Below are 25,318 nucleotides of genomic sequence, written 5' to 3'. Positions count from 1 at the left end.
AGTTATTGAACGACCAACATTTCACAACTGGAACTAGCTACTGTTGCCTCAGATGACAACAGAATGGTGGTCATACCTATAATTTCTATAAATTATGAAGTATTACAAGTATACATTGCATTATAAGCTTGTTGCATATCAGTTACCTCCTTCCAAGTTTATGATGCTAAACTTTGTTGAAGGTAGACAGGAGAGCACGAGTGACATTTTGTTTTTAAGTGCAGTAGCCTAGGCCTATCTGTCCCCTTCTGAATTATATCTCGAGCCTATTATGAGGTAGCCTACAGTGCGTTATGTCCTGGGATTCGGACGTGCTCCAAAAGAAAGAAAAAAACTTCAGGATAGATTTTTATAGATGGTTATGAGGAGCAATATGAGAAAGAAATCTGATGATCATTGATCGTTGTTTTGGGACGTTAAGCCTTCCATATGTGTCAGTGAAGGAGATTAAAGAAACATGCCGTCACGTGCAGGTAACCTAAAGATTCTAGTGATTATGAGGAAAGAGCTTTTTGCTTAGGCTACAATAGGCGTTAATAAAGAATAAACGCTTAATGTCATCTTTGGCCAGGTGCGAGGCCCATCAGACGCGACGGCCCAAATATTGCTGTTTTCATGAATACAAAAGTTGGGTGACCCTCCTCCCTCCTAGAATTAAAAAATGGGTGACCCTCCCCTCAACAAAGAATAAGAAGACATGACCCTCCCCTATTTTCCTTCGGTGGTCCATTCCGTAAATACCGAACGGTCCCTTCTGCCTGAGTTCCTTAGAGAAGATGTAAAGAAGGACAACCATCAGTGTAGGTCAGTGCCTGGTCTTCATTTCATCAGACCAGATGATTTTACTTCTCATGGTCTGAGAGTCGTTCAGGTGCTTTTTGGCAAACTCCCCCCAAAAAATGGCTTCCATCTGACCAAACTACCATAAAGTCCTGATTGGTGGAGTGCTGCACTGATGGTTGTCCTTCTTTATGCTTTTCTCAAAGGAACTTTGGATCTCATTCACAGTGACCATTGCGTCCTTGGTTACCTGTCTGACCAAGGCCCTTCGTCCCGGATTACTCAGTTTGGCTGAGTGGCCAGATCTAGGAAGACTGTTGGTTGTTCCAAACTTTTGCATTTGAGAATGATGGAGGCTAACGTGCTCTTCGGCACTTTCAATGCTGCAGAAATGTTCTTGTATCCTTCCCCAGATCTGTGTCTTCACACAACCTTGTCTCGCAGGTCTACAGACAATTCTCTCGACCTCGTGGCTTGGTTTTCACTCTGATATACACCATCAACTGTGAGATCTTATATAAAGAGATGTGTGCCTCTCATAATAATGTCCAGTGAATTCATTTAGGCACAGGTTTATTATGATAGATTGTCTGCACCCATCCATCAGTGAAAAATATGTGTGCCTCAAGAGATCTAAAATTCTTTATTCTGCTTGCTGTGTAAATTCCTGTAATGTCAAAATAAAACATTTGAGCAAATATAGTAGCCTAGGCTAAGCCTGGTAAGTTTGTTATGATAGCTGCACCTTAATCCAGGTGGGTTAGGCTACAGCTTTGCTGGCAAATAAATATTAGCCTAGTTATTAAATCTTTATGAAATTATAATATCATTCATTAGTCTTCAAAAGACAAACAACTAACGTTACATGAATCAGACCAAAGAAAACAGAAATCAACAGTAGGCTAACACTTAACGGCTATGACAGAAATTATCATATCTCAGAATTATCTAACATACTTTACATCTGAGCCTGTGAGTCAACTACACTACATTAAAATTAATATATGAAGACAAAAATACAGGAAAACAATTTAGTTACTTACCTGGAGACTCGATGAGATACGAGTAAATGTCCGGGTATGACACTTCTGGCCACTGAGTGGGGTTGTTGCACCACTTCGTACTCGGGAGACTGAAGGGACATGTTTTTATATTAATTGAATTAAGCTTTTGTAGGTATCTTTCAAGGTCAATGACCGGCAAAGTGGTTATGTATTGAGGGGTCATATTGATTTGTTGTATTTTTTGTTATTATTTACTCCTGCGATTTCTGTACGAATTAAGTTTATTGACCCTAATTTGCATTGGAGTTAATGAGGGGTTGTTTGTTTGTCACGAGTCAAGTTCCCAGATGTGCCGGTCTAACGTATGACAGAATCCTACACGTGAGATAACTTCGTTTTTAAGACAATTGATTGGTCAGTGGGCGGTAGATTACACGATTTGAGCTATAACTTAGCACATAACCTCCTCCCGACCTGGGGGATATTCCATCAACCTCGCTAATGAAGGCGGCGCTTAACAGAAATAGCCTGGCTTGAACTAGCGTAGACTTCCACTTGGGGCTGAAGCCGTTCCATTAACTCAAGTTAGCGGCATCTTGGTCTCGTTTATTCAAGCGAGGTTAAAGTCAGCTTCATCTCTGCTCGTGCACGAGTTGGAACAGTAGACCAAAACAGTAGATTGACGAAAAGAGGATATATGTCGTAAAATTAAGACAATACTAGACGATTTTTGTTCGATTTGGCAAGCGCCATCTACAGGATTTTCATCGAAAGTCATCAAATTTAACATCGCGAGAAAAAAATAGATTGCCTACAGAAATGGGAGAATAATGAAAGCATACATTTAAAACAACAATACTAATGGTTTTGAAATCAATTGCAAGTTTGATTGGCTTCACTCTTGAACACATGGGTCTACAGTCTATGCTTGAACAAAACGAGTGCATGAATAAATAGTATAAACTCAAAAACAACTTATGGATATGCATATAGATATTCAAAACTATCTATAGCCTAGCTTACGTTCTTAGATTAAAAGAGTTCATTCACTCCAAATTATTGTCTAGGTGTAGGTGGTCATAAAATAAATTAGTATCAACATAATAGGCTATTGTCCCAAAGTGTTTTGAAATAAAATTATCTGAAATGCAATGGCTTTCAATTCAATTTATGCCTAATATTTAATCTGTGTAGCACACAGTTGATTTGACATTCATGAACAATCGTCGACACATGAAGCAGTTTTAATTATTAGCTGCCTAGGCTACAGAATAATTATCCTTTGGCTTGCATCAGATATAATAGGCTATATAGCCCACTGGCAAAGCTGTCACTGAACAGCCTACCAAATGTTCATGACCCTTTATCAGCAGTAGACATATGTTTTTCATCAAAGATTATATCTAAAAATGCCATTATCAAGGTGATAAACAATGTAGCCTTAATACTTCGTATGGGAAGCGAACCTGCGAACACGCAAGAATGTAAATCCTATCCTATGCCGTCTCGCTGCACGTTACACCACCACCGAAAGTAAATGACGCAGAGTAGCACGATTCCTAGAACCACACGCATGTGAAGTTAAAGCATTTTTAATCATATAATCTTCATACATTCTTTGGAGCTAGTGAATGTGTAAATCCATGCTTGTTGCACTGTCGGAAAAAAACATTTCTATAGGCCTACTTCTATTTTTGAAGTAGTATGCTACAGGTGACGAGAGCACAGGTTGACGGAACCATCTTTTTGGACTCGTTTTCCGACTGATTGGTTTTTTTTGCAACACAGCTTAATTTAGCTTGAAAGTTAACCTGCTACGGAGCAGGTTAGTTCTGTGGCATAAATTCCCATGGTTACCAAGCTGGGATTCACGTTAACCTCATTAATGGAACGGAATTCTCACTAAAATTAGCGAGACTTATCGAAATAAGCCAGGTTTGGCCTTTGGCGAGGTTGATGGAATACCCCCCAGGTTTGGTTGACAGCATAAGACACCATGGTGATATAGCGACACTAAAACAGATCCACTTTCGTGTCACAGCATACCCTGGCTTTGAGCGCAACATACCTCGCTAGCCCACTAATCGAGATTCGTGGTATACCCCACTGCTTTTTTGTGGAGTGTTTGAGTATTGAGGATTGAGTATTGTCAGAGCCGCGGAGAGGAAATGGCACAAATCCAAACTGATGACCTCAAAAACTACCAGACACTCCTGACCTCCTTCTCAGCCAGCATCACTGCTGCTAAGACGGCTTTCTACGAGTGTAACCGGCAGAGTGATAACGGTCTGTGTGAAGTTTGTCCCTCCGCAGCTACGGTAGCCCCCTGACGTCACGGTGCCCAGCTAGCTGCTGAGTGGCTAACAATTGACCTGTCGCTAAGCCCCGCCCCCCATTGTTACCGTGTGAAAACTCGGACAAACAAACTAGTGATGGGCAAACGAAGCCTTGTGAAGCTTTTGAAGCTTCTTCCTGATTGTATCGCAAAATGATCCGAAGCATCAAAGCATCGAAGACAACACACTGACATCTGGTGGTCAGCAGAAATGACAGCGGCTATAAATTCGACACACCCGAACGAAGCTTACAACATGAACATGAGGGACAGAATGGACACATGGCATGAGATGACTGAAAATTAAATAAATTAATTAGAACTAGGGTATAATGTTTGAATATAGCCTAGTGTGTTCAGCGTTTGAATTTACGTGTGTTCAGTTGGTTTTAACAAACTGCAGCAAGATATGCAGCCGTCTGCTATGTGGCAATATCAATTTACTTTAAATAAATAAAGTGTACCTAGGCCTTATCCAATAAACTGTATAACATAGCCTACTCATAACCAAGAGGCATTATTTAGGTAGTGTGTTTTAGAACTAAACAGGCCGTTATTGTTAGAAATAAATAGTTCGTGAACATCCATTCTTGCCGTATGCCTACGATAGAGTAGAGGTAACGATGATGCACAAATAGGCTGACACCAGACATAATTTCACTGCATTTCTTACTTCCAGTAACTATATGCATGTGACAATAAACTTCCTTGTATCCTTGTATGAGGACGATAGATCTGGCGACGTGGGTTCAATCCCCGTGAGTCACTTTACGAGGAATTTTTATTAGGCTTATGCAATAACAAAAAATATTTGAAATTTGACTTCAAAACTTTAAAAAGTTCTTCAGCAACAATGATTGCTGAGTAACTAAGACACGTAACACAGGTTTTGTTAAATTACAGCAGTAGGCTACAGAGAAGCAGTGTTGCTCCTGTTGGGTATCAGCGCAGCAGCAAACTTTCCAATCCAGCAAAACCCTTCGGTGACGTTTGAAGCTTCGGACGTCACCAGTCACGTGCTTATTCCAAATTGATACAGGCTCCAACACACTGTGTCGAAACAATTTGCTTCATGGGAGTGATACAATCTTCGGTGCCTCAGTGTCTAATGTCCCATCAATAAAACAAATCAGACTTGAATAGAAATACATTGTTGATAATGGCAGCTGACAGTACATGAAAGCAGGCTTTGAGGACGTTTTGGTCGATAAAAGGATTTACTTTCCTCCAGAAGCTATCAAAAGGGACTTAATTATGCTATGGAGGGGTGTTTTCAAAACTTTAGAATACATACAAGGTGACAAGCAGTTGTGGCGAGTAGCCATGCAAATCACCTGCAAAAACCACTGACGTTAATGCTAGCTAGCTAGCTAGTGGAAGATTGATACAAAGATATGTTAGGTTACGTTAATATTTGATGTAGTAAGAATATAGTAGTTGGTTAATGAGCATTTTCATCTTGGGATTTAACAGGGAACCTGTGCCCACGTTGTTGGCTTAGTAGCCTACATTATTATATGTCGAGCTGTTGCAAACGCGAGAGACGTCCTGTAGGCTACTGTTAATGAAAATATACCCCGTTTTCTAGCCTCTCGGGGTACCGGCTATCAGTATTACACGTCCCCTATACAAAACGTTTGATCATGGTTATCCGTCGGGTTTTTTGAGTTAATAAACTCCATAAATAACCATTAATTTGCCATTTTATGGCTGCTCCCTGTTGTTTCCTATGGAGTTGTCCGAGCTGATGTCCGAGTCAGTGTTGCCAACTATTTCGAATGAAAAGTAGCTAAAGCCAGCTCCAAAAGTCGCTAAATGTCGCTAGATGACGTCACGCGCTAATTTGCATATTAATTACGTCAGCACGTCGTACCCCCCCCCCCCCCCCCAAAAAAAAAAAAACGGTGATGGCCCTTTAATTCCCTTTTACTCCTGTTTGCTTTTCTCCTACTCATATAGGCAACTTTAAGAGCCTAGTTTAAATATATTTGATTTAATATACTTGTATATGTATTGATAGGCTACACTTTACTTTCTGTAGCCTATCATCTAGAGACTACACTAGCATCAGGTGGCTGAAAAGCAGTCATTTCCAACCTATTCACTGCTGCATCTGCTTTGCACTGCTTGAAGTCTGATTATAATGTGACCATAGGGTAGCCTACACGCAATGTACCCTTACGGCAATGGCTATATTTTGGATATATGTAGGGTATATAATATAGGCTTAAATGTCACTCGGACAGACCGATAGAATTATAATGTTTTTAACTCAGCCGACAGTCCTGCATCAACTTGCATTGACAACATTGAAGCTAGGTCTAGGCTACATAGCCTAAACGAATGCTAGGTTTTTCTAACATGAATGAAGTTGTAGCCTAGGCTGCATCCTTTGTTCAATTGTTGAACGATGCTGGCAAGCGTGTCCCTGTTTCCCTGTCATCATGTCATTGCTCTCGTCTCGTTGACTCTCTTGTTGTAATTTCACCCGAAGTTGCTGCACCTTCCAATGAGCGTTGTCTGAGCTTAGATCTATAGAACATCTACTTCCTTGTAATAAAATGGGCTGATACTAGGCCAGTCATTTCTTTTATAATCATGGGGCAACGCTTTGGGCAAATTCGCGATGTAATTCACTAACGAAACAGGCAAGAGAGGGGAGATTTTCTGACGTTTCAACAACGAAACAGAGTTTGCCATCTTTGCGAGAAGATTTTTCTCACGCTTTAAGCTGCTGCTGCAGTCAGCCTGGGCAAGCCGAAGGATAACGCAAAGAGAAAACAAAAGTCGCCAGACACACAAAAAAGTCGCCAGATTTGTTGTCAGTCGCTTGATACACTTTTCAGTCGCCAGAGACGGCCAAAAGTCGCTAAATCTAGCGACAAAGTCGCTAAATTGGCAACACTGGTCCGAGTCCTGTTGAGGCTGGACTGTCATTGGCTCATCAGCGTTCTAAGGGTGGCGCTTAGCGACAGGTCAATTCATTGGCGGCTAGGCCAGTTTCTATAAAATAGTTTTAGCGTCGGGCTAAGAGAGATTCCCTGGCGTCCAGATAAAACTACAGCCTTGTTACGGTTTGGATACGCGTTCCCCTGTGCAAACAAGGTATGTGAAAACGTTTATATAATGTAGCAAGCTAAGTATTTAGTTATGTTTATCTAACACTGGGCTATTGGGAAATAGGTGTCGGACTGATTGCCAGACGCTTCCGGGTAGTCGTGCTGTGTACTACCGAAGGTCTTGGGCAAGGCACCCGCTGGGTAGCTGTACAGCGTTAAGACGCGGCATCCACAAGGTAAAGGTTTATTGTGTTACCAGGTGTGTTAGGACCAATAGCCTGGAACACAACGCAATGCAAAATGAGTCTGTGTTGCCCTGATGTAATGCATGTTCTTGTTAATTGTTAAACCTTAATAATGGAAACGTATCTAATGAATATGCTGTGTGTAACAACTGATGTAGGATTGTGAAGACTGATGCAAGGGCTGCTTTTCTACTGTCATTTCGTGTGGTTTCCGAGTCACCTTGAGGTAAAAGAAAAAAAGGAATGTTTGGTATGAAATGTTTGTTATGTTATGTGACATGATGTTATCTGTGCCTATGTCTATCAAGCACTAATGTTAATGCTTTTGTGTCTGCAGGCAGATTGCTCCTGCTGCTTTGCCTTGCCTAGATTAAGTGTACAGTTGCCTTTCCTTATATTTTCTTTTCTTTCTTTTGTTTGGTTATTTTGCCGTGACCTCCGTCTAGTGCCCCCCCCCGACTGATGTATTGGCTGTTCCAGTAGTGTGCATTGTCCTGTTAAGATTTTGCCCAGCTGTATACTGTATTTAACCGGTTAGTAATAACAACCTCCTCATCCTTGTCCCCCTTTTCAGAGCACTAGAGCAGCTGCTCATAAGAGGTTCCTGGATCCGCCTTTGCGCACTGCACCGCGTATTGTAACCTGCACCTCACAATATTGATTGAATCACTTGCTTGTAGTGGTTGTGCCTATGTGTGTGCGTGTGTGTGTGTGTATGCATTTGACTGTAGGCACCAGAGTCCAGAGCACGGTTGGTGAACTTCACGCTTATCCCGGACAGGTAACCTACCTTGACAGCGAATCAGTATTGTCCTGTACATTGTTAATGATATTGTCCCTGGTAGCAGCCAATACCAGTCTTGGTCTCCCCCTTTAGGCCCGTCCTTACCGTTCACACCTATTGTGCCTCTGTCATAACGGTGTGGCTCTTTTAATTACATTATTGCCTAATAAAGTTATTTTTATACTCAAAGCACGTCTCTGTCTAGTTCATCTTTGGTGTATTCCTATGAACCTGCTTGCCTGAGATCAGGTATTCAGCAGGTAATGTGCAAATTATATCTTGGTGTGAGAGGCACCAGGTGGCGTAGTCAAGAACCTTTAAGCCTAGATCTGGTCAAAGTTTCACAAGGTCACACAATGACAAAATCAACAGCGCTACAGATACTCAAAAACTTTTCTCAACCTTCAAATCGCTACTCAACCCTCAGGTGCCTCCTCCTCCATCCAGCCTTACTGCGGATACCCTCGCCTCATTTTTTACAAAGTGGTGGCAATCAGCAGTCAATTCTCTACATGCCGACACAACGCATCTGACTCAGATACCGCACTCCTACAGCCTCTAGGCGCTGCTAGAACATCTTTTTCAGCATTCGCGCCTCTCTCCGAGAGTGAAGTATCTAGACTCCTGACATGTAGCCATCCTACCACATGCTCGCTGGACCCTATACCTACGAGCCTACTTTAGTCCATCAGCCCGACCATCGCACCAGCTATCACACATGTGATCAATGCCTCGCTAACCTCCGGCACATTTCCAACAGCGTTCAAAATGGCCCGGGTAACACCGTTACTTAAGAAAGCTTCTCTCAACCCTGCTCAAGTCGAGAACTACCGCCCTGTCTCACTCCTGCCTTTCCTATCCAAAGGCATTGAACGAGCAGTCTCCAAACAGGTCTCTGACTTCCTTTCACAGAACAACCTTCTGGATCCAGATCAGTCTGGGTTCAAAAGCGGCCACTCTACCGAAACGGCTCTGCTGTCTGTAACAGAAGCCTTAAAAGAAGCCAGGGCGACCGCTCGGTCATCAGTACTCATTCTGCTTGACTTATCGGCTGCCTTTGACACGGTTAATCACCGCATCCTTCTCTCTATACTCGCTAACATGGGAATCTCCGGTTCTGCTCTCTCCTGGTTTGAATCCTACCTCACAGGACGCTCGTTTAACGTATGGCATGGCTTGGTCAGCTATCTGCACCTCACCATCTCACCACAGGGGTCCCCCAGGGCTCAGTGTTGGGCCCCCTTCTCTTTGCTGTCTACACCAACTCCTTGGGACAGATTATCCGTTCCCATGGCTTCTCATACCACTGCTATGCAGACGACACACAGCTCTAACTGTCCTTTCCACTTGATGACCCCTTGGTTTCAGCACGGATCTCGGATTGCCTCTCTGACATAGCTACATGGATGAAGGCACACCACCTCCAGCTAAACCTCTCAAAGACTGAACTGCTGGTCCTCCCAGCTAAACCTACCATACACCACGACATCAACATCAAATTTGACTCCCTGTCTGTTTCACCTACCAGGACTGCAAGAAGGAGGAGTTGGAATCTACTCTACTACTAACAACATGGTAAACAGTTTAAAGGAAAATTCCGGTATTTAGCACTTTGAGTCCCGTTTCTGGTTTGTTTTGGATGAACTACAGTGGTGGACACCGAAATTTTGACGATTGGTCCTGTCTCGACTTTTCTGACTCGTTTTGAATCGCCTTTGACTTCTCAGAGTGGCTGCAAACAGGCATACTGTAGGCTACTCAAACATGTCCTAAAACAACCCTTAACATTCGTTTTCAAAACTGTGCAACTCACCGAGTGGTTAGTGGTGTTCGTTGATTATTGAAAGCAAATATATCGGTGCAATGTATGATTTCCAGCCATCTTATTTGCTATTGTGGAACTATTCACAACCGCTCAATATTTGAACCTGAAGCATAGACGGTGGCGCAGTAATATCAACGTGCAATGAGTCTTCCAACAGAAATCAATGGGATTTTACAAAATGCCAAATAAAACACGACAAACTGTATTTTGCTACGCTACTTGTTTTGGAACATCAACGAACACCACTAACCACTCGGTGAGTGGTAAAAATGAGTCAGCCAAATGTAATGTAATGTAATGTAATGTGTGTAGATTGATAAAAAAAAAACATGAATTGAATCCATTTTAAGATGAGTCTGAAACATAACATAGAAAACTTGAAGGGTCTGAAAACTTTCCGGTTGCACTGAATGTCATTACATGACATGTAGTCAGTTGCACTTGTGTTTTTGTAGATATAGCATGAACTATTTAGTACTTTGTGTGCTAGCACAATGTCCGTTTACCCAGTTCTTTACAGTGCAGGAAGAGAAGATAGAGGAGAGCTCTTGTTTATTACAGAGACAAGTTTCCACAGGATTACTATAAGCCTCCCACCAGGGTCGTAGTCACCATAGACTTTGGGGGGGACGTGTCCCCCCCAATATTCAGACGTGACCAAAATGCCCCCCCCCCCAATATTCGGACATAGAAAAAGAAAGAAAGAAAAACACGCTATAGGCTATTACAGGAAACCAACAAGCGTAAATAACGCACAAATTAGTGACCTGTTGATGGTTTCAGAGAGAGTAGCCTACACTGTGAGTGGTTTGTCCTGGAGGTTTTGCGTTTATCGTTTGAGGTGTGCGCTATCAAAAGCTTCCTGCACCCTGCTGCGGTGCGGGCTGCGTCAACAATATCGCAAAAGATACCGGTAAAATTCTCACAAAACTTGTTGGAAAGGTGTAGCACTGTCTAAGGAAACCCATTTTTGAAGCTGATCAGACTCAAAGGGAACTTTGAAGCAATTCCATATTGTAGCCTATTTTCTCGCAATGATAGCGAAAGTGAAAAAGCGAAAGTGTCCTTTTATTTGAATTTGTGCGTGTCTGTGTCATTCATTTCTTTCACATGTCTTACAACATAAATAATGCATTCATATGCTAGTAGTAATGTCAGAAATTAACCGGTTTATAAACCTCTTAGAAATGGTTGTTGCATCTTGCATGTTACATTTAGATGCACGCTCAATCGTGCATCCATGCAGGCAAAACGTAGCACTCAAATGTGGCGACGGCACAAAAGTTGAAAAAACTTTTACAATGGTGGTGATAGCCTACAGTTAATGTGAATCGCGGACAATAACCAAAGAAAGGAATTTCCACCTCCATTCACCAAATAAAGGCTGTGTTTCTACATGTTAACACAAAACGTAATTTCTGTCAGAAACCAGCCTATAATGCATAGGGTAACTTGAGGCGAGTCAGACAGAAGAGGGACCTGACTTAGTAGGCTAGCCTATCTTGAATCCCATCCCTTTAAAACTACCTTAAAATTGTGTGATTAGCTGCCAGAATAATAAAATCAAAATACAAAATATGATTGGGCTATAGGTCCAAACCTATGAGTAAGCATTCAGTGTAATATAGAGGTTATCAAAGATACTCTAGTTTGTATTTTCTTTTAAAATATACATTTTGGACAAATGGAGTCATACCACAGGTCTATATCCAGGGATGGATTATTGAATGGACCTACCGGGCCCAAGAGCTCAGGGGGCCCTGAAGCCTAAGACTGTGTGAAGTTGCTTCTCCGCCCTTTTTTTTTATTTCCACAAAACTCACAAGTCGTCATAATTATAAAGGGTCATTTTTTTAAAGTCTTCCGGGGAAGTATGCCCCTATCTTAACAGGGGAGGGGTTTTTTGCATCTATGCCCAGAGGTTCATAATCCATCCGTGCCTATGTCCGTCAAAAGTTTGGTATATCCTAATTGCTTGACTTAACTAATGACTTGTTTGTGATTTTAATAATATTTTTGCATGGCAGGAAATGTGAATTGAAATTCACACCGCACCACAGATTTGGTCCCCCCCAATGTTGACATCATGGCTACGGCCTTGCCTCCCACTCACACAATCTCTGCCTACTCCCAACACTCAACGCTCACACAAAATATTCACACCGAGACAGCACACTAACATCCTCACTGGTCTGTCTAATAAACAGAGCAACAGATACATCTTTATCTTCAATCATGAATGTTCTGAGGCTGTCCACAAATAGCACCCAGCTGTGAGATTGCATCACTTGTGAAATTCTAATAAACACCTTTTGGGATGAATGACTCACCGTGCCGGCAGGTGCACAGAGTACAGTAACACACGATTTTAGTCATCGCTATCTGACTGGGATGGGGGGAATGAACCTCACTCTCTCTCTCTCTCTCTCTCTCTCTCACACACACACACACACACATATACAGAGATTGGGGGTGTGTGTCAGAAATCTCATTAGCGAGGTATATTTCTCGTTGTCTATTCTTGGTCAACTCTCTGTCAACATTTACTTCAACTCAGTTAGCTGAATGACTCATAGGCAAACTGGCAAAGTTATATTTTTAGACCTGGTAAAAGTCACACATCTCGGAGACATGAGACAGTATAACTCATTTGGTATCGATAGAGACCCATATAAAGCACACATACAAATATGCAGTGTTGCTGTATTTGTTTAGTGGTGGAAAACTGATGCCATGGTCATGACTTGAGAATATGTGGTGGGCTTTTGAGTTTTGCTAGAGGTTTGTTTCATCTGTTCAGAATGGCCCTTGAACCCTTGTTGATGATCTTGGGTAATAGGCAAGAGAGGGAGAAGGAAATGGAAAGTTTGCAGCGGACTGAGGTGCGACCATAATGAAACGGCTTCAGGAAGCAGTAAAAGATCCAGAGCCTAATACCAGGGGCAGCCAGGCGAGCACGAAGACCATTCCAGCTGAGCAGCCTGGCTTATGGCTCTGCCTGGGAGGCCGCACACACACAACCCAGAGAAAAGCCCTCGTCTCTGGGAGCGCACATGAAATTACCCCACAAGGAAGCTCTGGACACCGCTGTCTAGGCTTGGCTAACATAAAACACACACTGCCTGGAGACAATTTTTAATGTTTTCAGTTTAATGTACAAAGATGACAATATCCCATGAACACTAAAATTGAAAACAGTAGGCCTGCAGAGTCTGGTGTCTACATTTCCATGAATATGACAGCCTAACTTCACCCTGCAGTGGAGTTGATGTACAGCCCATCCTTTTCTATTTGCATTTTCCAACATCAAACTGAAAGAACTCAGTCCTCTGAAATACTTTACTTGCCCTTTTATCATGAATACAATTTCTATTGAGAAGTCAGTCATGTAGTTAAATTGAGCCTTGATGTACAGTATAGCTATTGTCTGACATTTAGCACACACATTCAATATTAATTTTGTTCTCTAAATGTGGCTGTTGTGAACATTGTGTTGCCTGTACATTTCACATACGAGTTACAGGATCAGAACCCTGGCTTTGAGTTCAGCCTAAACCCTCAAGCCTCCACAAGGCCATCCAATAGAAGGCTAAAGGGCATGTGCGACACATCAAAGTCAGCCATTTGCCATCTGAAACTAAGTAATCATACCATGGCATAAACCCTCTTCAAGAGTACATACATACCACCTCTGATGGAGTATTTTCAGTCTAAAGCCTGGTGAGTTTTGCAGTCAGACCCTCATCTCTGGGTAGGTGCTGGGAACAGATCTGATGGGCCTCTGGGACTAAACTCCTGTCTGTTCTGCAGACGGTGCACTGCTTTTCTAAAGCTCACTCTGATGTTCAGGCGTCGGCTCGCAGGTCTCCGTGGAGACCACTGACAGCCTTGAATAAATTTCAAGTTGCTGCTAGAAGATGAGGCGACTGCACCACTGAAACAATATATTTAGACACATACATCACACACACACTGATAGTAGGCATCACTGAGTCCAGCCAAGAAAATGCTACGCCAGATAATCAAAGACAAAGAAATCTAATCTAACCAACAATTTCTTCTTCAGTGGACATCCTATTTTACAGACACTGCCTCCGGTATTCTTTAGGGCGATCCCAAAGTGCCTCTCCACTCAACACAGCCATCTTAAAGTGACGGCGCTAACATAGAGCATCTCTCCGAAACTCCAGAGACACAACAGAGTTGCAGCTGGTCCGCAGACAGCTATATTTGCCAAGAGGGGGCACAGCAGAGGACATGTAAAGACAATGTCAGATAATCTCCGCTGCGATAGACCCACACAAGCACACAGCTCCATGACAAGGCAGGAGAGCGACTCTGAAGCGACCCATTAAACTCCTCTTCATTGTTTGTGTGTGCATACAGTATGTGTGTGTGTGTTTCTTCTTCTTTGATTTGAAACATTTCACTGCCTTTTGAACACACACACACACACACACATTAGACTGTCGTATCCTTAGAAGGGTTTGAAGTCTGAGTCTTCAAAACAGTCCTCCTCTGATCACAGTCAGTCACTGAAACCCACCCTCCTCTAATGTGCTAGCGGGTTCATTTAAAGCCTGCAGAGGGTAGAAGTGTCCTCCTTTTCAGATAAGGTGTTTGTAGATACAGTGCTCCTTTTCAGATAAGGTGTTTGTAGATACAGTGCTGCTTGAAGGTTTGTGAACCCTCAGACACGGTCAGTTGTTATTTACAAAACAATCAAAATAACCTTATTAAATGCACATCCAACCCCTAATTTGTAAAGCTTACCTTCCAAAGAATAGACAGAAACAAAGGAAAGTTATACAGTTCAAAATACGACATTTATATACAAAAGTATGTGAACCCATGTAGTTAATTTCTTGTAGCACCTCCTTTTGCAACCACTACTTTTTGGGTTTTCTGTACCCATTAACCAGTGTCTCACATCTGTTTCTTGGACTTCTCCTTGCAGAACTCAGCCAGTTGAGAGAGGCTGGAGGGTCAACTGGCATGTACAGCCCGCTTCAGATCTAGCCAAAACATTTCTATTGAATTGAGGTCTGGACTTCGACGAGGCCACTCCAGAGTACGAATTCTCTTTATCTTAAGCCATTCCTTGGTCATTTTGCTTGAATGCCTATAGGGTCTTGTTGTAAAATCTGTTTCCTCCCTAGCTTCATCTCCCTGACAGACATGAGGTTCAGATCAAGAATGTGTTGATAGGCCTGAGAATTCATACTTCCTGGATGATATGGAGTCGCCCAGTTCCGGAGGCAAAAAAACAGCCCCACACCTCCATATTTCCACCACCATGCTTCACTGTTGAGAGGGGGTCTTTTCTTGGTAAACAGTGTTAGCTTTCCTCCAAACATGACGATTTGGATTGTGACCAGATAATTCTATTTTGGACTCACCTTCCAGAAGGCCTCTGAAAGTTTCTTGAGAGCAGAGGCTTCCTTCTAGCAACCCTAGAACGTCATGTCTGTCCCAGTTTCATCTGATTGTAAACGCATGTAGATTTAGATGCTGCCATCAAGATCTGTAACTCTATAGAGGAGATGTGTGGGTTGGCTTTTACCCGATTTATGATCTTTTTGGTGCATGGTCATACTTTAATGGGCATCCACTTATAGGAAATGTTGCTGTGATGAATGCTAGTGCTGCCGCGATTAGTCGACTTAGTCGACCTAATCGACCATGAAAATTAGTCGACGGCAATTTTTTTAGTCGAAGAGTCGTTTTACTATTGACCGCCTATTTATTTTTGGTCTCACACGGCTGTAATGTTATATTAACTCTATGTTATTAACTCTTGAAAAGTACAATGACTGTCTTTGGATGTTAAACAGGCTACTAAGACTTTGGCATGTTTTAAACCCCACTATGCACGCAAGTGTTAACGCCAGCAGCAAAGCTGCGTGCCTGCCTGCTTTCAGCGCAATTAATTATTAGGCAGAGCTAAGTGGGGGGAGCTAAGCTAGTAGGTTACGCTAGTCCAGACTCTGACTAATATAGTAGCCTATTGTGGAAATTGAAATAAATGAAGTGAAGTGTCTCATGTTGACAACGCAACGGCGTGTCATTACTGTAATTCATTCATACAAAAAAACGTTAAACCGAACATGCCGCCGCCCGTGATATCAACAATCAAGGTGCGCGTCATTTCCCATGGTCAATAAGTCACGACGCATATTTTTTTAGCGTTCAAGCCAACTGATAAAGTGAAGTAACCTATGTGGTAAGACGCGCAAAGTGCCTGTAGCCTACTTGTTTTGAACATGCTGATGTTTGGCTCATTTGCAAAGTCCTCAACTCCTGTCGCCTCAACTCCTGTCGCCTTTCAAAGTCCAGCGTTTCTCAAACTATGGACCGCGCGGACCAGCACCGGCCGTAACGTGGACATTGCTGGTCCGGAGCTGCGGAGTGAAATTATTCCCGGGGCTTCGTCTGATAATTTGCTGCGCAATTAATCAAGGAACCGCGGACCGACAGAAAAAGAAAACTAACTTTTCTGCAATCAGTATGAATTACTTGCTAATTTGGTGTCATTAAACATAGAGGCATACAATTAAATGGTGGTATGAGCGTTCATTCAATGCGCGAGAGAAACTGAAACCACTTGATAACGTTGGTAGCAAATCTCCAATTCAACCTATTGGAAAGCTATTTAATTATGAAACTACATTTAATAGAACAATGTGGATTTATGCAACTTCCATAAAAACAGAGCACAGACTATAATACACTATCTAGAGTATTGTATAGTCAAATTTGAATAACGTGGCCAAAAGCTTGTGGCATAATTAAATATGTAAATATTCTTTCCATTTGCCTACCAGTATATGATGCTTGCATGAGGGAAACATCCCAAAACGATGACACCCATATAATTGCTGTTGTTTTGAGAAGTATTTATCATGCAACCATGCAAAAGCAATGGAACTATTCTAATTATATTTTACATTAAAGCAGTCCTCTGATGTGCATGTTTTCAAACTTTTTGTGAACAATGTTAGCACTTTAAACACTGGCTGCTTTGAAGTGGATGTATAACAATATAGCATAACAATAATAATTGTGATGTGATATAATGATAATTTGATGGGGGGTGGGTTCATGTAGGTGGGCCCTATGACCCCAAAGTATGCCATGACCGGGCCTCAGGTCAAAGAAGTTGTCTATGTCGATGGCAACACTGGCATACAAATAAAGTCTATCAAAGGTCTGACATTACTGTAGATCTGAAGGTAGCATTTTAAATGGATGTTTTTTTTTTAATAGGCTACATAATGTTTTTGAACAGTTTACTTACAGTAATACAGCTTCTAACAAAAGTAGGGTGATATATATTTTACGTTTTCCCTTTAGTTGAGTTCAAAATAAAACGTACACAACAAAATAACAAACACTTGATTTAAAAAAAAAAATAGTCGTTTAGATTAGTCGACTAATCGAAAAATTAGTCGAAAGATTAGTCGTTAGAAAATTAGTCGTTAGTGGCAGCACTAATGAATGCCCTCCATTTGCAAAAAGGCGTGCCTTACAGTGGATAAATGGAGCAGGAATCTTTTAGAGGGTCTTGTAACTTTCCCCAGACTGATGGGCTGTCACCACTCTGAGTCTCTACCTTATGACCTCAGATATCTCCTTTCCTCTTGGCACTGTTGATCTGCAAACCCTTTCCAAAGCAAGTCTGTTTGATTAGTATGCTTAACTGATTATTTCAGCACCCAGATATGTTTTACATTAATCAATTACCTACTTGACTTTACTAATGCAGCTGGGAGTTACTTATTTTTGTACATACATTAATTCCATGTTTCAAGATTTTTTGGCTTCTCACGCAGTTCCCTCTAAACAAGTCCATGCATTTAACAAATATACACATCTGACAGTAAAAACTGGTAATGATAAAATTAGAAAATCATGATAAAACGGATTTTTCCAAACTGTTCAAGGAATTCACATATTTTCAAGCAGCATGTGAAATGCATATGTACTAAGAGACTGTACTACTGTGAATGAGGCTTCTTAAACTAGCAATAATGTTGTACAAACACAAAAAAATGTACTTTGTCGTTTGAAATAGCATTAATTTATTTAACACATTTAATCTTAAATGAAAGCATCCAAAGGATATACATGAGCTACAAATTGATGATTAATGAATGGCTACTTTGTCAGATCTTTTGAGGAAACGTTATCTGAGAGTCAATTATGTTTTACCAAAAACAAAGGAAAATGTTAGTATCTGACTTACTATAAATTATTTAGATAATCAGGAGAATACAATCAGCATTCAACATGCCCATGTCCCTAATTCACTCAGGTTCAAATTTACACATTTCTGATATTTGCCATACAATCCAAAAACACTGAAATAACCCAGACATTGTCTTTATTAAACCATCCAACAAGATAATATCTAAATGTATCACTACATATATTGTGGCATAAAACAGCTTATCTATTATCATTTTCATGAATAGCCAAAAGCCTACTTACCATTCCACAATTACAGGGTGCAGGATGGTGTTGTTTACTTTGAATCTGTAATTGAATGCATACCATGATAAGGAAACTTCATTTTACACATTTTAAACAGAACTTTTCCTTCTTTTTCTACGCAAGTGCATATAATTCAAACATGCACTTTCTGAAATAGGCTTATTCAAGAAATGGAGAATGTCTCAACGTTCTTTCTGCTACATAACAACCAGAAACAAAATGATCAATCACATTCTACAGCTTAGCATTCACAGCATAGCTGCTAATATGAGTGGAAATGAGCTTGGAAAACAATAGAAGATTAGACTAATGAATATTTGATGCTACTAAAACCTACTGGCTGATTCCTTCAAAGGAGGCTTCGCGACAGGTACTCCCACTATCAGTATTCACACCGCGCTGCAGAAGAAGAGCAAAAGGAAGCAGAGCAAAACAAAGACATTTCAGAGGAGGCTTTCAAGTCCTTTATGATGCTCATCCACTGAGAGAATACAGAGACACACAACGGATAGCTGTCTGCCTACATAGGATGCCAAATGAACTTATTCCGATTTGTGACAACAAACCCAGTGAGGCTTGCCAAGCAAGCAACAGTGATGTTGATTGTGGAGAATAACCCCATCTCCACAGATGCCAACCCATGCGGTTAAATTCAACTCTATCCTGGCCCTATGTGTGCAAGTACTTCATCACACAGTAAGTTTATACACGAGGCAATAAGACCGCTTTAAGATCCACTTTTTTTGTGTGTAAAATATTCAAAAGAGGTGTGGATGATGTGAAACAGGAATATAAAACACAGATAAATGTATTGGATGTCTTCCTCCACTTCTTCTGTCTCTGGGTTTTTAACAATTTACAAATTAACATATTAACACAGTGTATTTTGTAAATCTATTGGATTGAGGAAGATGGGGAGTAACAGAGTGTGTAGGTAATTTCTTTGTGAGTTTTTCAAAGTGTGTTAACATCATCTCTATTTGAATTACCTCAGTTGACTTTCCTTGATAAAGACTACAGCAGCTACTGCTACAAAAACACTGAGGGGGTTGGAGGGATACCCCAATAGCAGTGAACCTACCAGAGTAAGGAGGGCCGCTGGACTCCGCTTGGCCAGAACATCAGCAATCTGTGGAGCAGAGCAGATGAGAGATCAGAGAGGACAGACGTGAAGCATCAGGGAGGCTGAGCTTGTTGCCTCATTATTCTGTGCTGTGGACAGGAAGGCATCATCAGCTCATCAGCACAGCGGGCAGAGCGGTCTTGATGGAGAGAACAGGAAATGACAAAACTCAGATGAGTCCAGTAGACTTTATTAAAGGAATTATCCGGAGTAAAATGCACTTTAGATCAATTTACGGATGATTGAGAGTACATACGTTGAGTTGACATCCAAATCATGTCATTCGGATGTGTTTTGGAAAAGTTCGATGTTACCGTTTTTAGTCAAAACTCGTTAGCGTCGAAGTGAGAAGGGCATATTATTCACATAAATTCACAATTTCGTCGCCGTTTAAAAAAACCCAAAAAAAAAACATAATCCAGTCCATACAACTTAATTTCAATTTCAAAAGAAATACTGGACTATGTTTTTTTTTTTTTTTAAACGGCGACGAAATTGTGAATTTCCAGAGCACACTTGGCAATCGACTCCTACGGACTTTCCCCTAAAGATGGCAGCAAAGATGGCAACATTTCCGGAAAGGTACTGGCTTGATGAAATTCATTCTGGACTCTCTATCCGACCACATAAAGACCTCGGGATACTTCGGTTTGGCTTTAGGGACCCTCTACTCACTACCACGTAAGTGCAATGTTGTTTGGAACTGTAGAAGAGGTATAAAAATAGCGTTTTGTAGCGGCGAAATAATATGCCCTTCTCACTTCCACGCTAACGAGCTTTGACTAAAAACGGTAACATCGAACTTTCTCAAAACACATCCGAATGACATGATTTGGATGTCAACTCAACGTATGTACTCCCAATCATCCGTAAATCGATCTAAAGTGCATTTTACTCCGGATAATTCCTTTAAAGCTCTGCAGTCCGCTTTTGCCTTACAATGAGACAATGAGTCACAGCAACACAAAGCAGAATTCAGGAGAAATTAGCCATACGATTCAGTACACAAACACACACACACACACAACCACTCTGAATAAAGCCATCATGGACACACACATAACTCAAAAACTGAAATTAATGCTGAAAACTCAGACTGCAAAATCCCCTTTAAAATCCCTCCATCTCCTGTCCCAGCTTAACCTGACCCTCGCCAGATGAATTTCACTCCGCCTAGCTCCACTCATCCATCTGGGACCGATCCATTGGAATGGCGTTTCAGAAGGCTGGGCCTAATCAAAAAATGCTTGCCTTTGATTGAATAAGCCACTTGTCCGTCATCTATTGACGTGCTACTTCAACCACTCACATCGAAGCCAACCCGTGACACTGATAACAGTCTCACGGTCGCTTCTCTACTACGTCACATCTATGAAACTCCCGCCCTGCGTCCTAATTGGCTGAACCATAAAGTCGGTTGCAGAAATCATGCTTCTTTCGAGATGTCTCGTAAATCATCGTACACTCACCCGTACAACATGTACCAATGAGTGGCTTTAGGAACGCCTTTCTCTCGAGCCACGAGGGGCATTAGCAGGAGGCTAGTCATTGTTATTGTTTTGTGCTACATGTAGCCTCTAGCTAAACGGCTGCAAAACAAATTGTTACATTGTATTGCAGGCACAGCAAGACCGTGCAATGCATGAAATGGTGACCGGATTAAAGCAGCAATGTAATCTAGTGTGTAAGAGCATTACATCAACTTTAACATGACCAACACAGTACATATGCAAAAAAAATACATGTCATCTTATCTCAACTATGGGCGCAGCCATGTTTGTTGCAAGGTCGTATGTCCAACTCGGGGTACCCTTAAGTACTCCGAGGTAAAGTGGGCGTGCCTGCCCAAAATGCCGCAAGAAAGCTGGGTAATTTCCACTTTCCAACTCGGGCGGCGGATTTACGAGACATCTCGAAAGCAGCACCACTCTCAATGGAAGAGGTCCCAGATGGATGTGAGTGAAGCTAGGTGGAGCTAAGCGGAACGAAATTCATCTGGCGAGGGTCAGGTTAGTCCCAGCTATCCATCTAAACATTTCTGCTGGATGGCTTTCTAACAGCTCTCTTGCAGACAAACAATGACAGTTACTTTTTTCATATTCTAAACTGGAAATCAGAGTAAAGAGGTGATGGCTGTTTGCCCTCACTTTCTAAGCCATGCCTCACACAGTAATGAATGAGAAAGGGCCAGACATGAAAGCAAATGAAGCCTGACGAGGCTTTCATCTCAGTATTAACAAGTCCAGCCACAGCCTCTGATTAATGGCATGAAGTGCATGATGATACATACCACTCTTAATGTTCCAAAGCCAAATTACAAACAAGCTGTAAACAATATAAAAGCAATGAAACTTTACCCTCATTCAGAGGAGCAACATATTAGGAGCAGGATGTGTGACATTCAGACTTTGAAGCTCTCTATTAGTTTCTGTACTTCAAATGCACTCTGATCCATCTATTTGAAAATAAAAACAATCAGTTTCACATGTTTAAAGGAGGTCCAAACCCATCCTACTAACAACAGCTAGAAGGGGGTCTCTGTGACACAAGCGGCTGCAGTTTTTGTACCACACTTGAGTTCAAATCTGACCCGTGGTAATTTCCTGAGAACCATATCTTCTTCTCTCTTACTCGCTTCCTGTCACTCTTCACTGTTCTACTGTGAATACAGGCAAAAAAGCAAAAAATACTAAAAAGAAAATAAAAAACTGCACGAAATACCCTAAGCTAATAGGCCTGCTTGTGAAGATGGACACGAGTTTTAGTGGAAGTTTCTAGAGTCATTTCATTGAGCTGTACAATATATAAATGTAGGTTTCATGTTACTTGTGGGAAATGATTTAATCTCACTTATCCAAAAGAGGCATGAAAGGTTATGAAAAAAGGCCGCATGAGTGAAAATGAACAAACTAGAACTCCTCCACCATTTCTCACAAAGATTGCATGGGGACAAGAGAGAACTGCTGACTTTTAGGGATGCTCACTGGCATTCACCATTTATGAGGCAATCTGATGTTTCTCTGGTGAATGAGTTAGTTTCCATAGCTACCTGACAGCACGGGTCACGAGCAATGGTCCCAGATCCAATCACTCAGGTGATCCCTCTGACCACATGCCCAGCATGAGGAAGGAACCGGCTAAGAGGCGTGTTTCCCTGGAAACTGGCCTACTCAGAACCTCTTCAAAGAGGGCAAAAAGGGCACTGGACTTGCATCACTCCCATTCTGTTGCACCACACTCATTCAAAGGAAAAGTTTCTTTGATGCTCAGGATATGGAGTCTTATCTGGATGAATACCTGTGTAACACATCACGCATGTATCCACAAACTCATAAACTGGTAAACTCAGTGTGGCCCTGGTTTCAAAAGTAGGACAAAAAGGGCAAAGGAGTTGCATCACTCCCATTCTGTTCCTTACCACAATATTTCAAAGCATTTTGACTCTGATTCTTTGATGCTGAGGACAGAAAGGTCTTATTATGGATGCATATTGAATAACTGTATAACACACAATGCATCCATGCTGGTAAACACAGCCTTGGTCTGGCAACTGATTCAGAACCTTCAGAATATAATACATGATCCTACTGATTCAGAATAATGCAGCTACATTACAAGAATAATATATGAATGCATTGCCATGGCACAACACTGCCTAATGCAGGCAGCACCCAGAGCAGGAGGTGTTTTAGGTGTTTTTCTGGAGGTGTTTTAGTGCATTAAACTGGACCCATGTCAGTCTGAACATTACATCAGCATCCAGCTGCCAATCATGTATCATCCTGGGATCAGGAAGATTAGTGTGGACACAGTGAATAGCGAGACTGGCTAGACTCCTGGGCATCATTTCAAATAGAAGCACAAAATGTGTCAAATGTCTACTGCAGGACTGTGCAGTTACTTCTGTTTACTGTCCATGACAGTTACTCTGTCTAGTGAAAATATGCATGTGGAACACAGTATCAAAACATGTGGAGGACTTCGCTTGAATTTGCCTAGGTGGCAGTGGCTGGTCTTTGTTTCTGAGTCATGTTTAATGTTGTCTAACATCAGTCAGGCTGTCAGTGGTTCCCTTTCCTCTGAAAACAGGTTAAGCAGGGCGGGCTGATGGGCTTTTATCTCAACGCTGCTAATTAGCGGTTAGCCACACTGTGACAGGAATAAATGGGTATCCAGAAATGACATGCTAATGCACACTCATAAGGCTTTGACAAACGCAGAACAAAGCAGGGAGGCCATTTTCGCAAAAATCAGGATATAATGGATTGAGAATGGGTTAACACGCCATCTACTGTTTAAAATGATCCAACACTATTTAGCATTTTTAAAAATGTTGCTTTTGGAGGAGTGAGGCTCAGAGCTGAGGCTTCTCAGGCAGAGTCAGCAGTCAGTCAGAAATCTCAGAGAGCTTTATTCACGGAGACCTATGCCGTGTCGCTAACAAGCGCAGTCTAAAGATACAGAGAAAAGGCACACTTCTTCTAGGACTTGTCAAAGCTTACAGTACATCGCCCCCTGTGGCATGTCAAATATTCACTGACCACATCACCCAAACTAATCCAACATTGTACACAAGTATGTATCCCTTAACAACCAGCATCACTGACATTTACCCAAACCTTGACCTAACATACATGAAGGCGCCAACCTTCTTAGTGAAGATGGCAGCTCCATTTCAGGGCCCCCTCTATCCAAACTAGTATAGGTCCAATCACCTTGAGAAAGAATGTCACAAATGCTAAACATCTCTCATCATCCCAATTTCTGTTCACTCATACACTTCTATGAATAACTTAATCACAAACAAACCCCAAAGAGCACATAAGTAAAATATAGACAGCACACAATCTTCACTCATGGGTTAAAATGTCATCCTACAGGCTACAGTTACACTTTAAAGAGCAATCTCTCATACTCACATCACAGGTGTAGTGCACTTCATCAACATCGTATTTCTCCTTGTAGTGCTCCCTCGGATAGATCGATCCTGTCAACATACATCAGAGAGGCGCTTTTTAATTCAATTCAATTTAATTCAATTTATTGTGCTTATAGAGCGCCAAAACATTACACATGTATCTTGGCGCTTTACAGAATTCAGGCAATCAGAGAAAAAAAAAAGAAAAGAAAGAAAGAAAAGAAAAGAAGGCTCATGGGTAACAGGGGCGACAGGGAAAAACTCCCTAGAATTGGAGATGCATTATAGGAAGAAACTGTTTATATGTAGTCTATGAGACTTCGTGTCAGGTTCAACCAAGTATGCTTTTATTAAGCAACATAGCAGGCCCGTAAACAAGGGAGACACGAACTGGGGAGCCTTCCAGGTTAATGCATACTAATATAAGCCACCAACAGGTGGCGCAGTTAGTCTAATAACATCTCCCCTTTTACAGTTTCTTTAGTACATTACTGCAGGCTAACTCAGACGTTACCTTTAAACTTAACTTCAAATGAAATATCATTACTCCATAATGGACTATAGACAGCTCATGAACTAACTGTCATCTCAATACCGAGATATACATTAACATGACCTAATAAACATGGCCTACATACATGTGCTGCTCTTCTTTTTTTTTTTTTGTGTGTGTGTATGAGTGTAAGTTCATAGGTTGAGTCTCTCTGGAGGTTTGCTGATTCTGCCACTCCTTGTGTGGCTTAGTGGCGTCA

At 41.6% G+C, this 25,318-nt stretch overlaps 1 pseudogene; it reads right to left on the bottom strand.

Annotated features, from left to right (window-relative positions):
- The window catches only part of LOC143126058 (xaa-Pro dipeptidase-like), a 77,684-nt pseudogene that overhangs the window by 43,343 nt on the left and 9,023 nt on the right, over nt 1-25,318 (bottom strand).

Source organism: Alosa pseudoharengus, unplaced genomic scaffold, assembly GCF_046254945.1.
Source record: "Alosa pseudoharengus isolate Yale_2024_CS ecotype anadromous, Long Island Sound unplaced genomic scaffold, YU_APseudo_1.1 YU_APseudo_1.1_scf_16, whole genome shotgun sequence".
In the NCBI taxonomy this organism is placed as follows: domain Eukaryota; kingdom Metazoa; phylum Chordata; class Actinopteri; order Clupeiformes; family Clupeidae; genus Alosa; species Alosa pseudoharengus.
The sequence above is the reverse complement of the archived record's forward strand: the minus strand, read 5'-3'. Positions and strand labels throughout refer to the sequence as shown.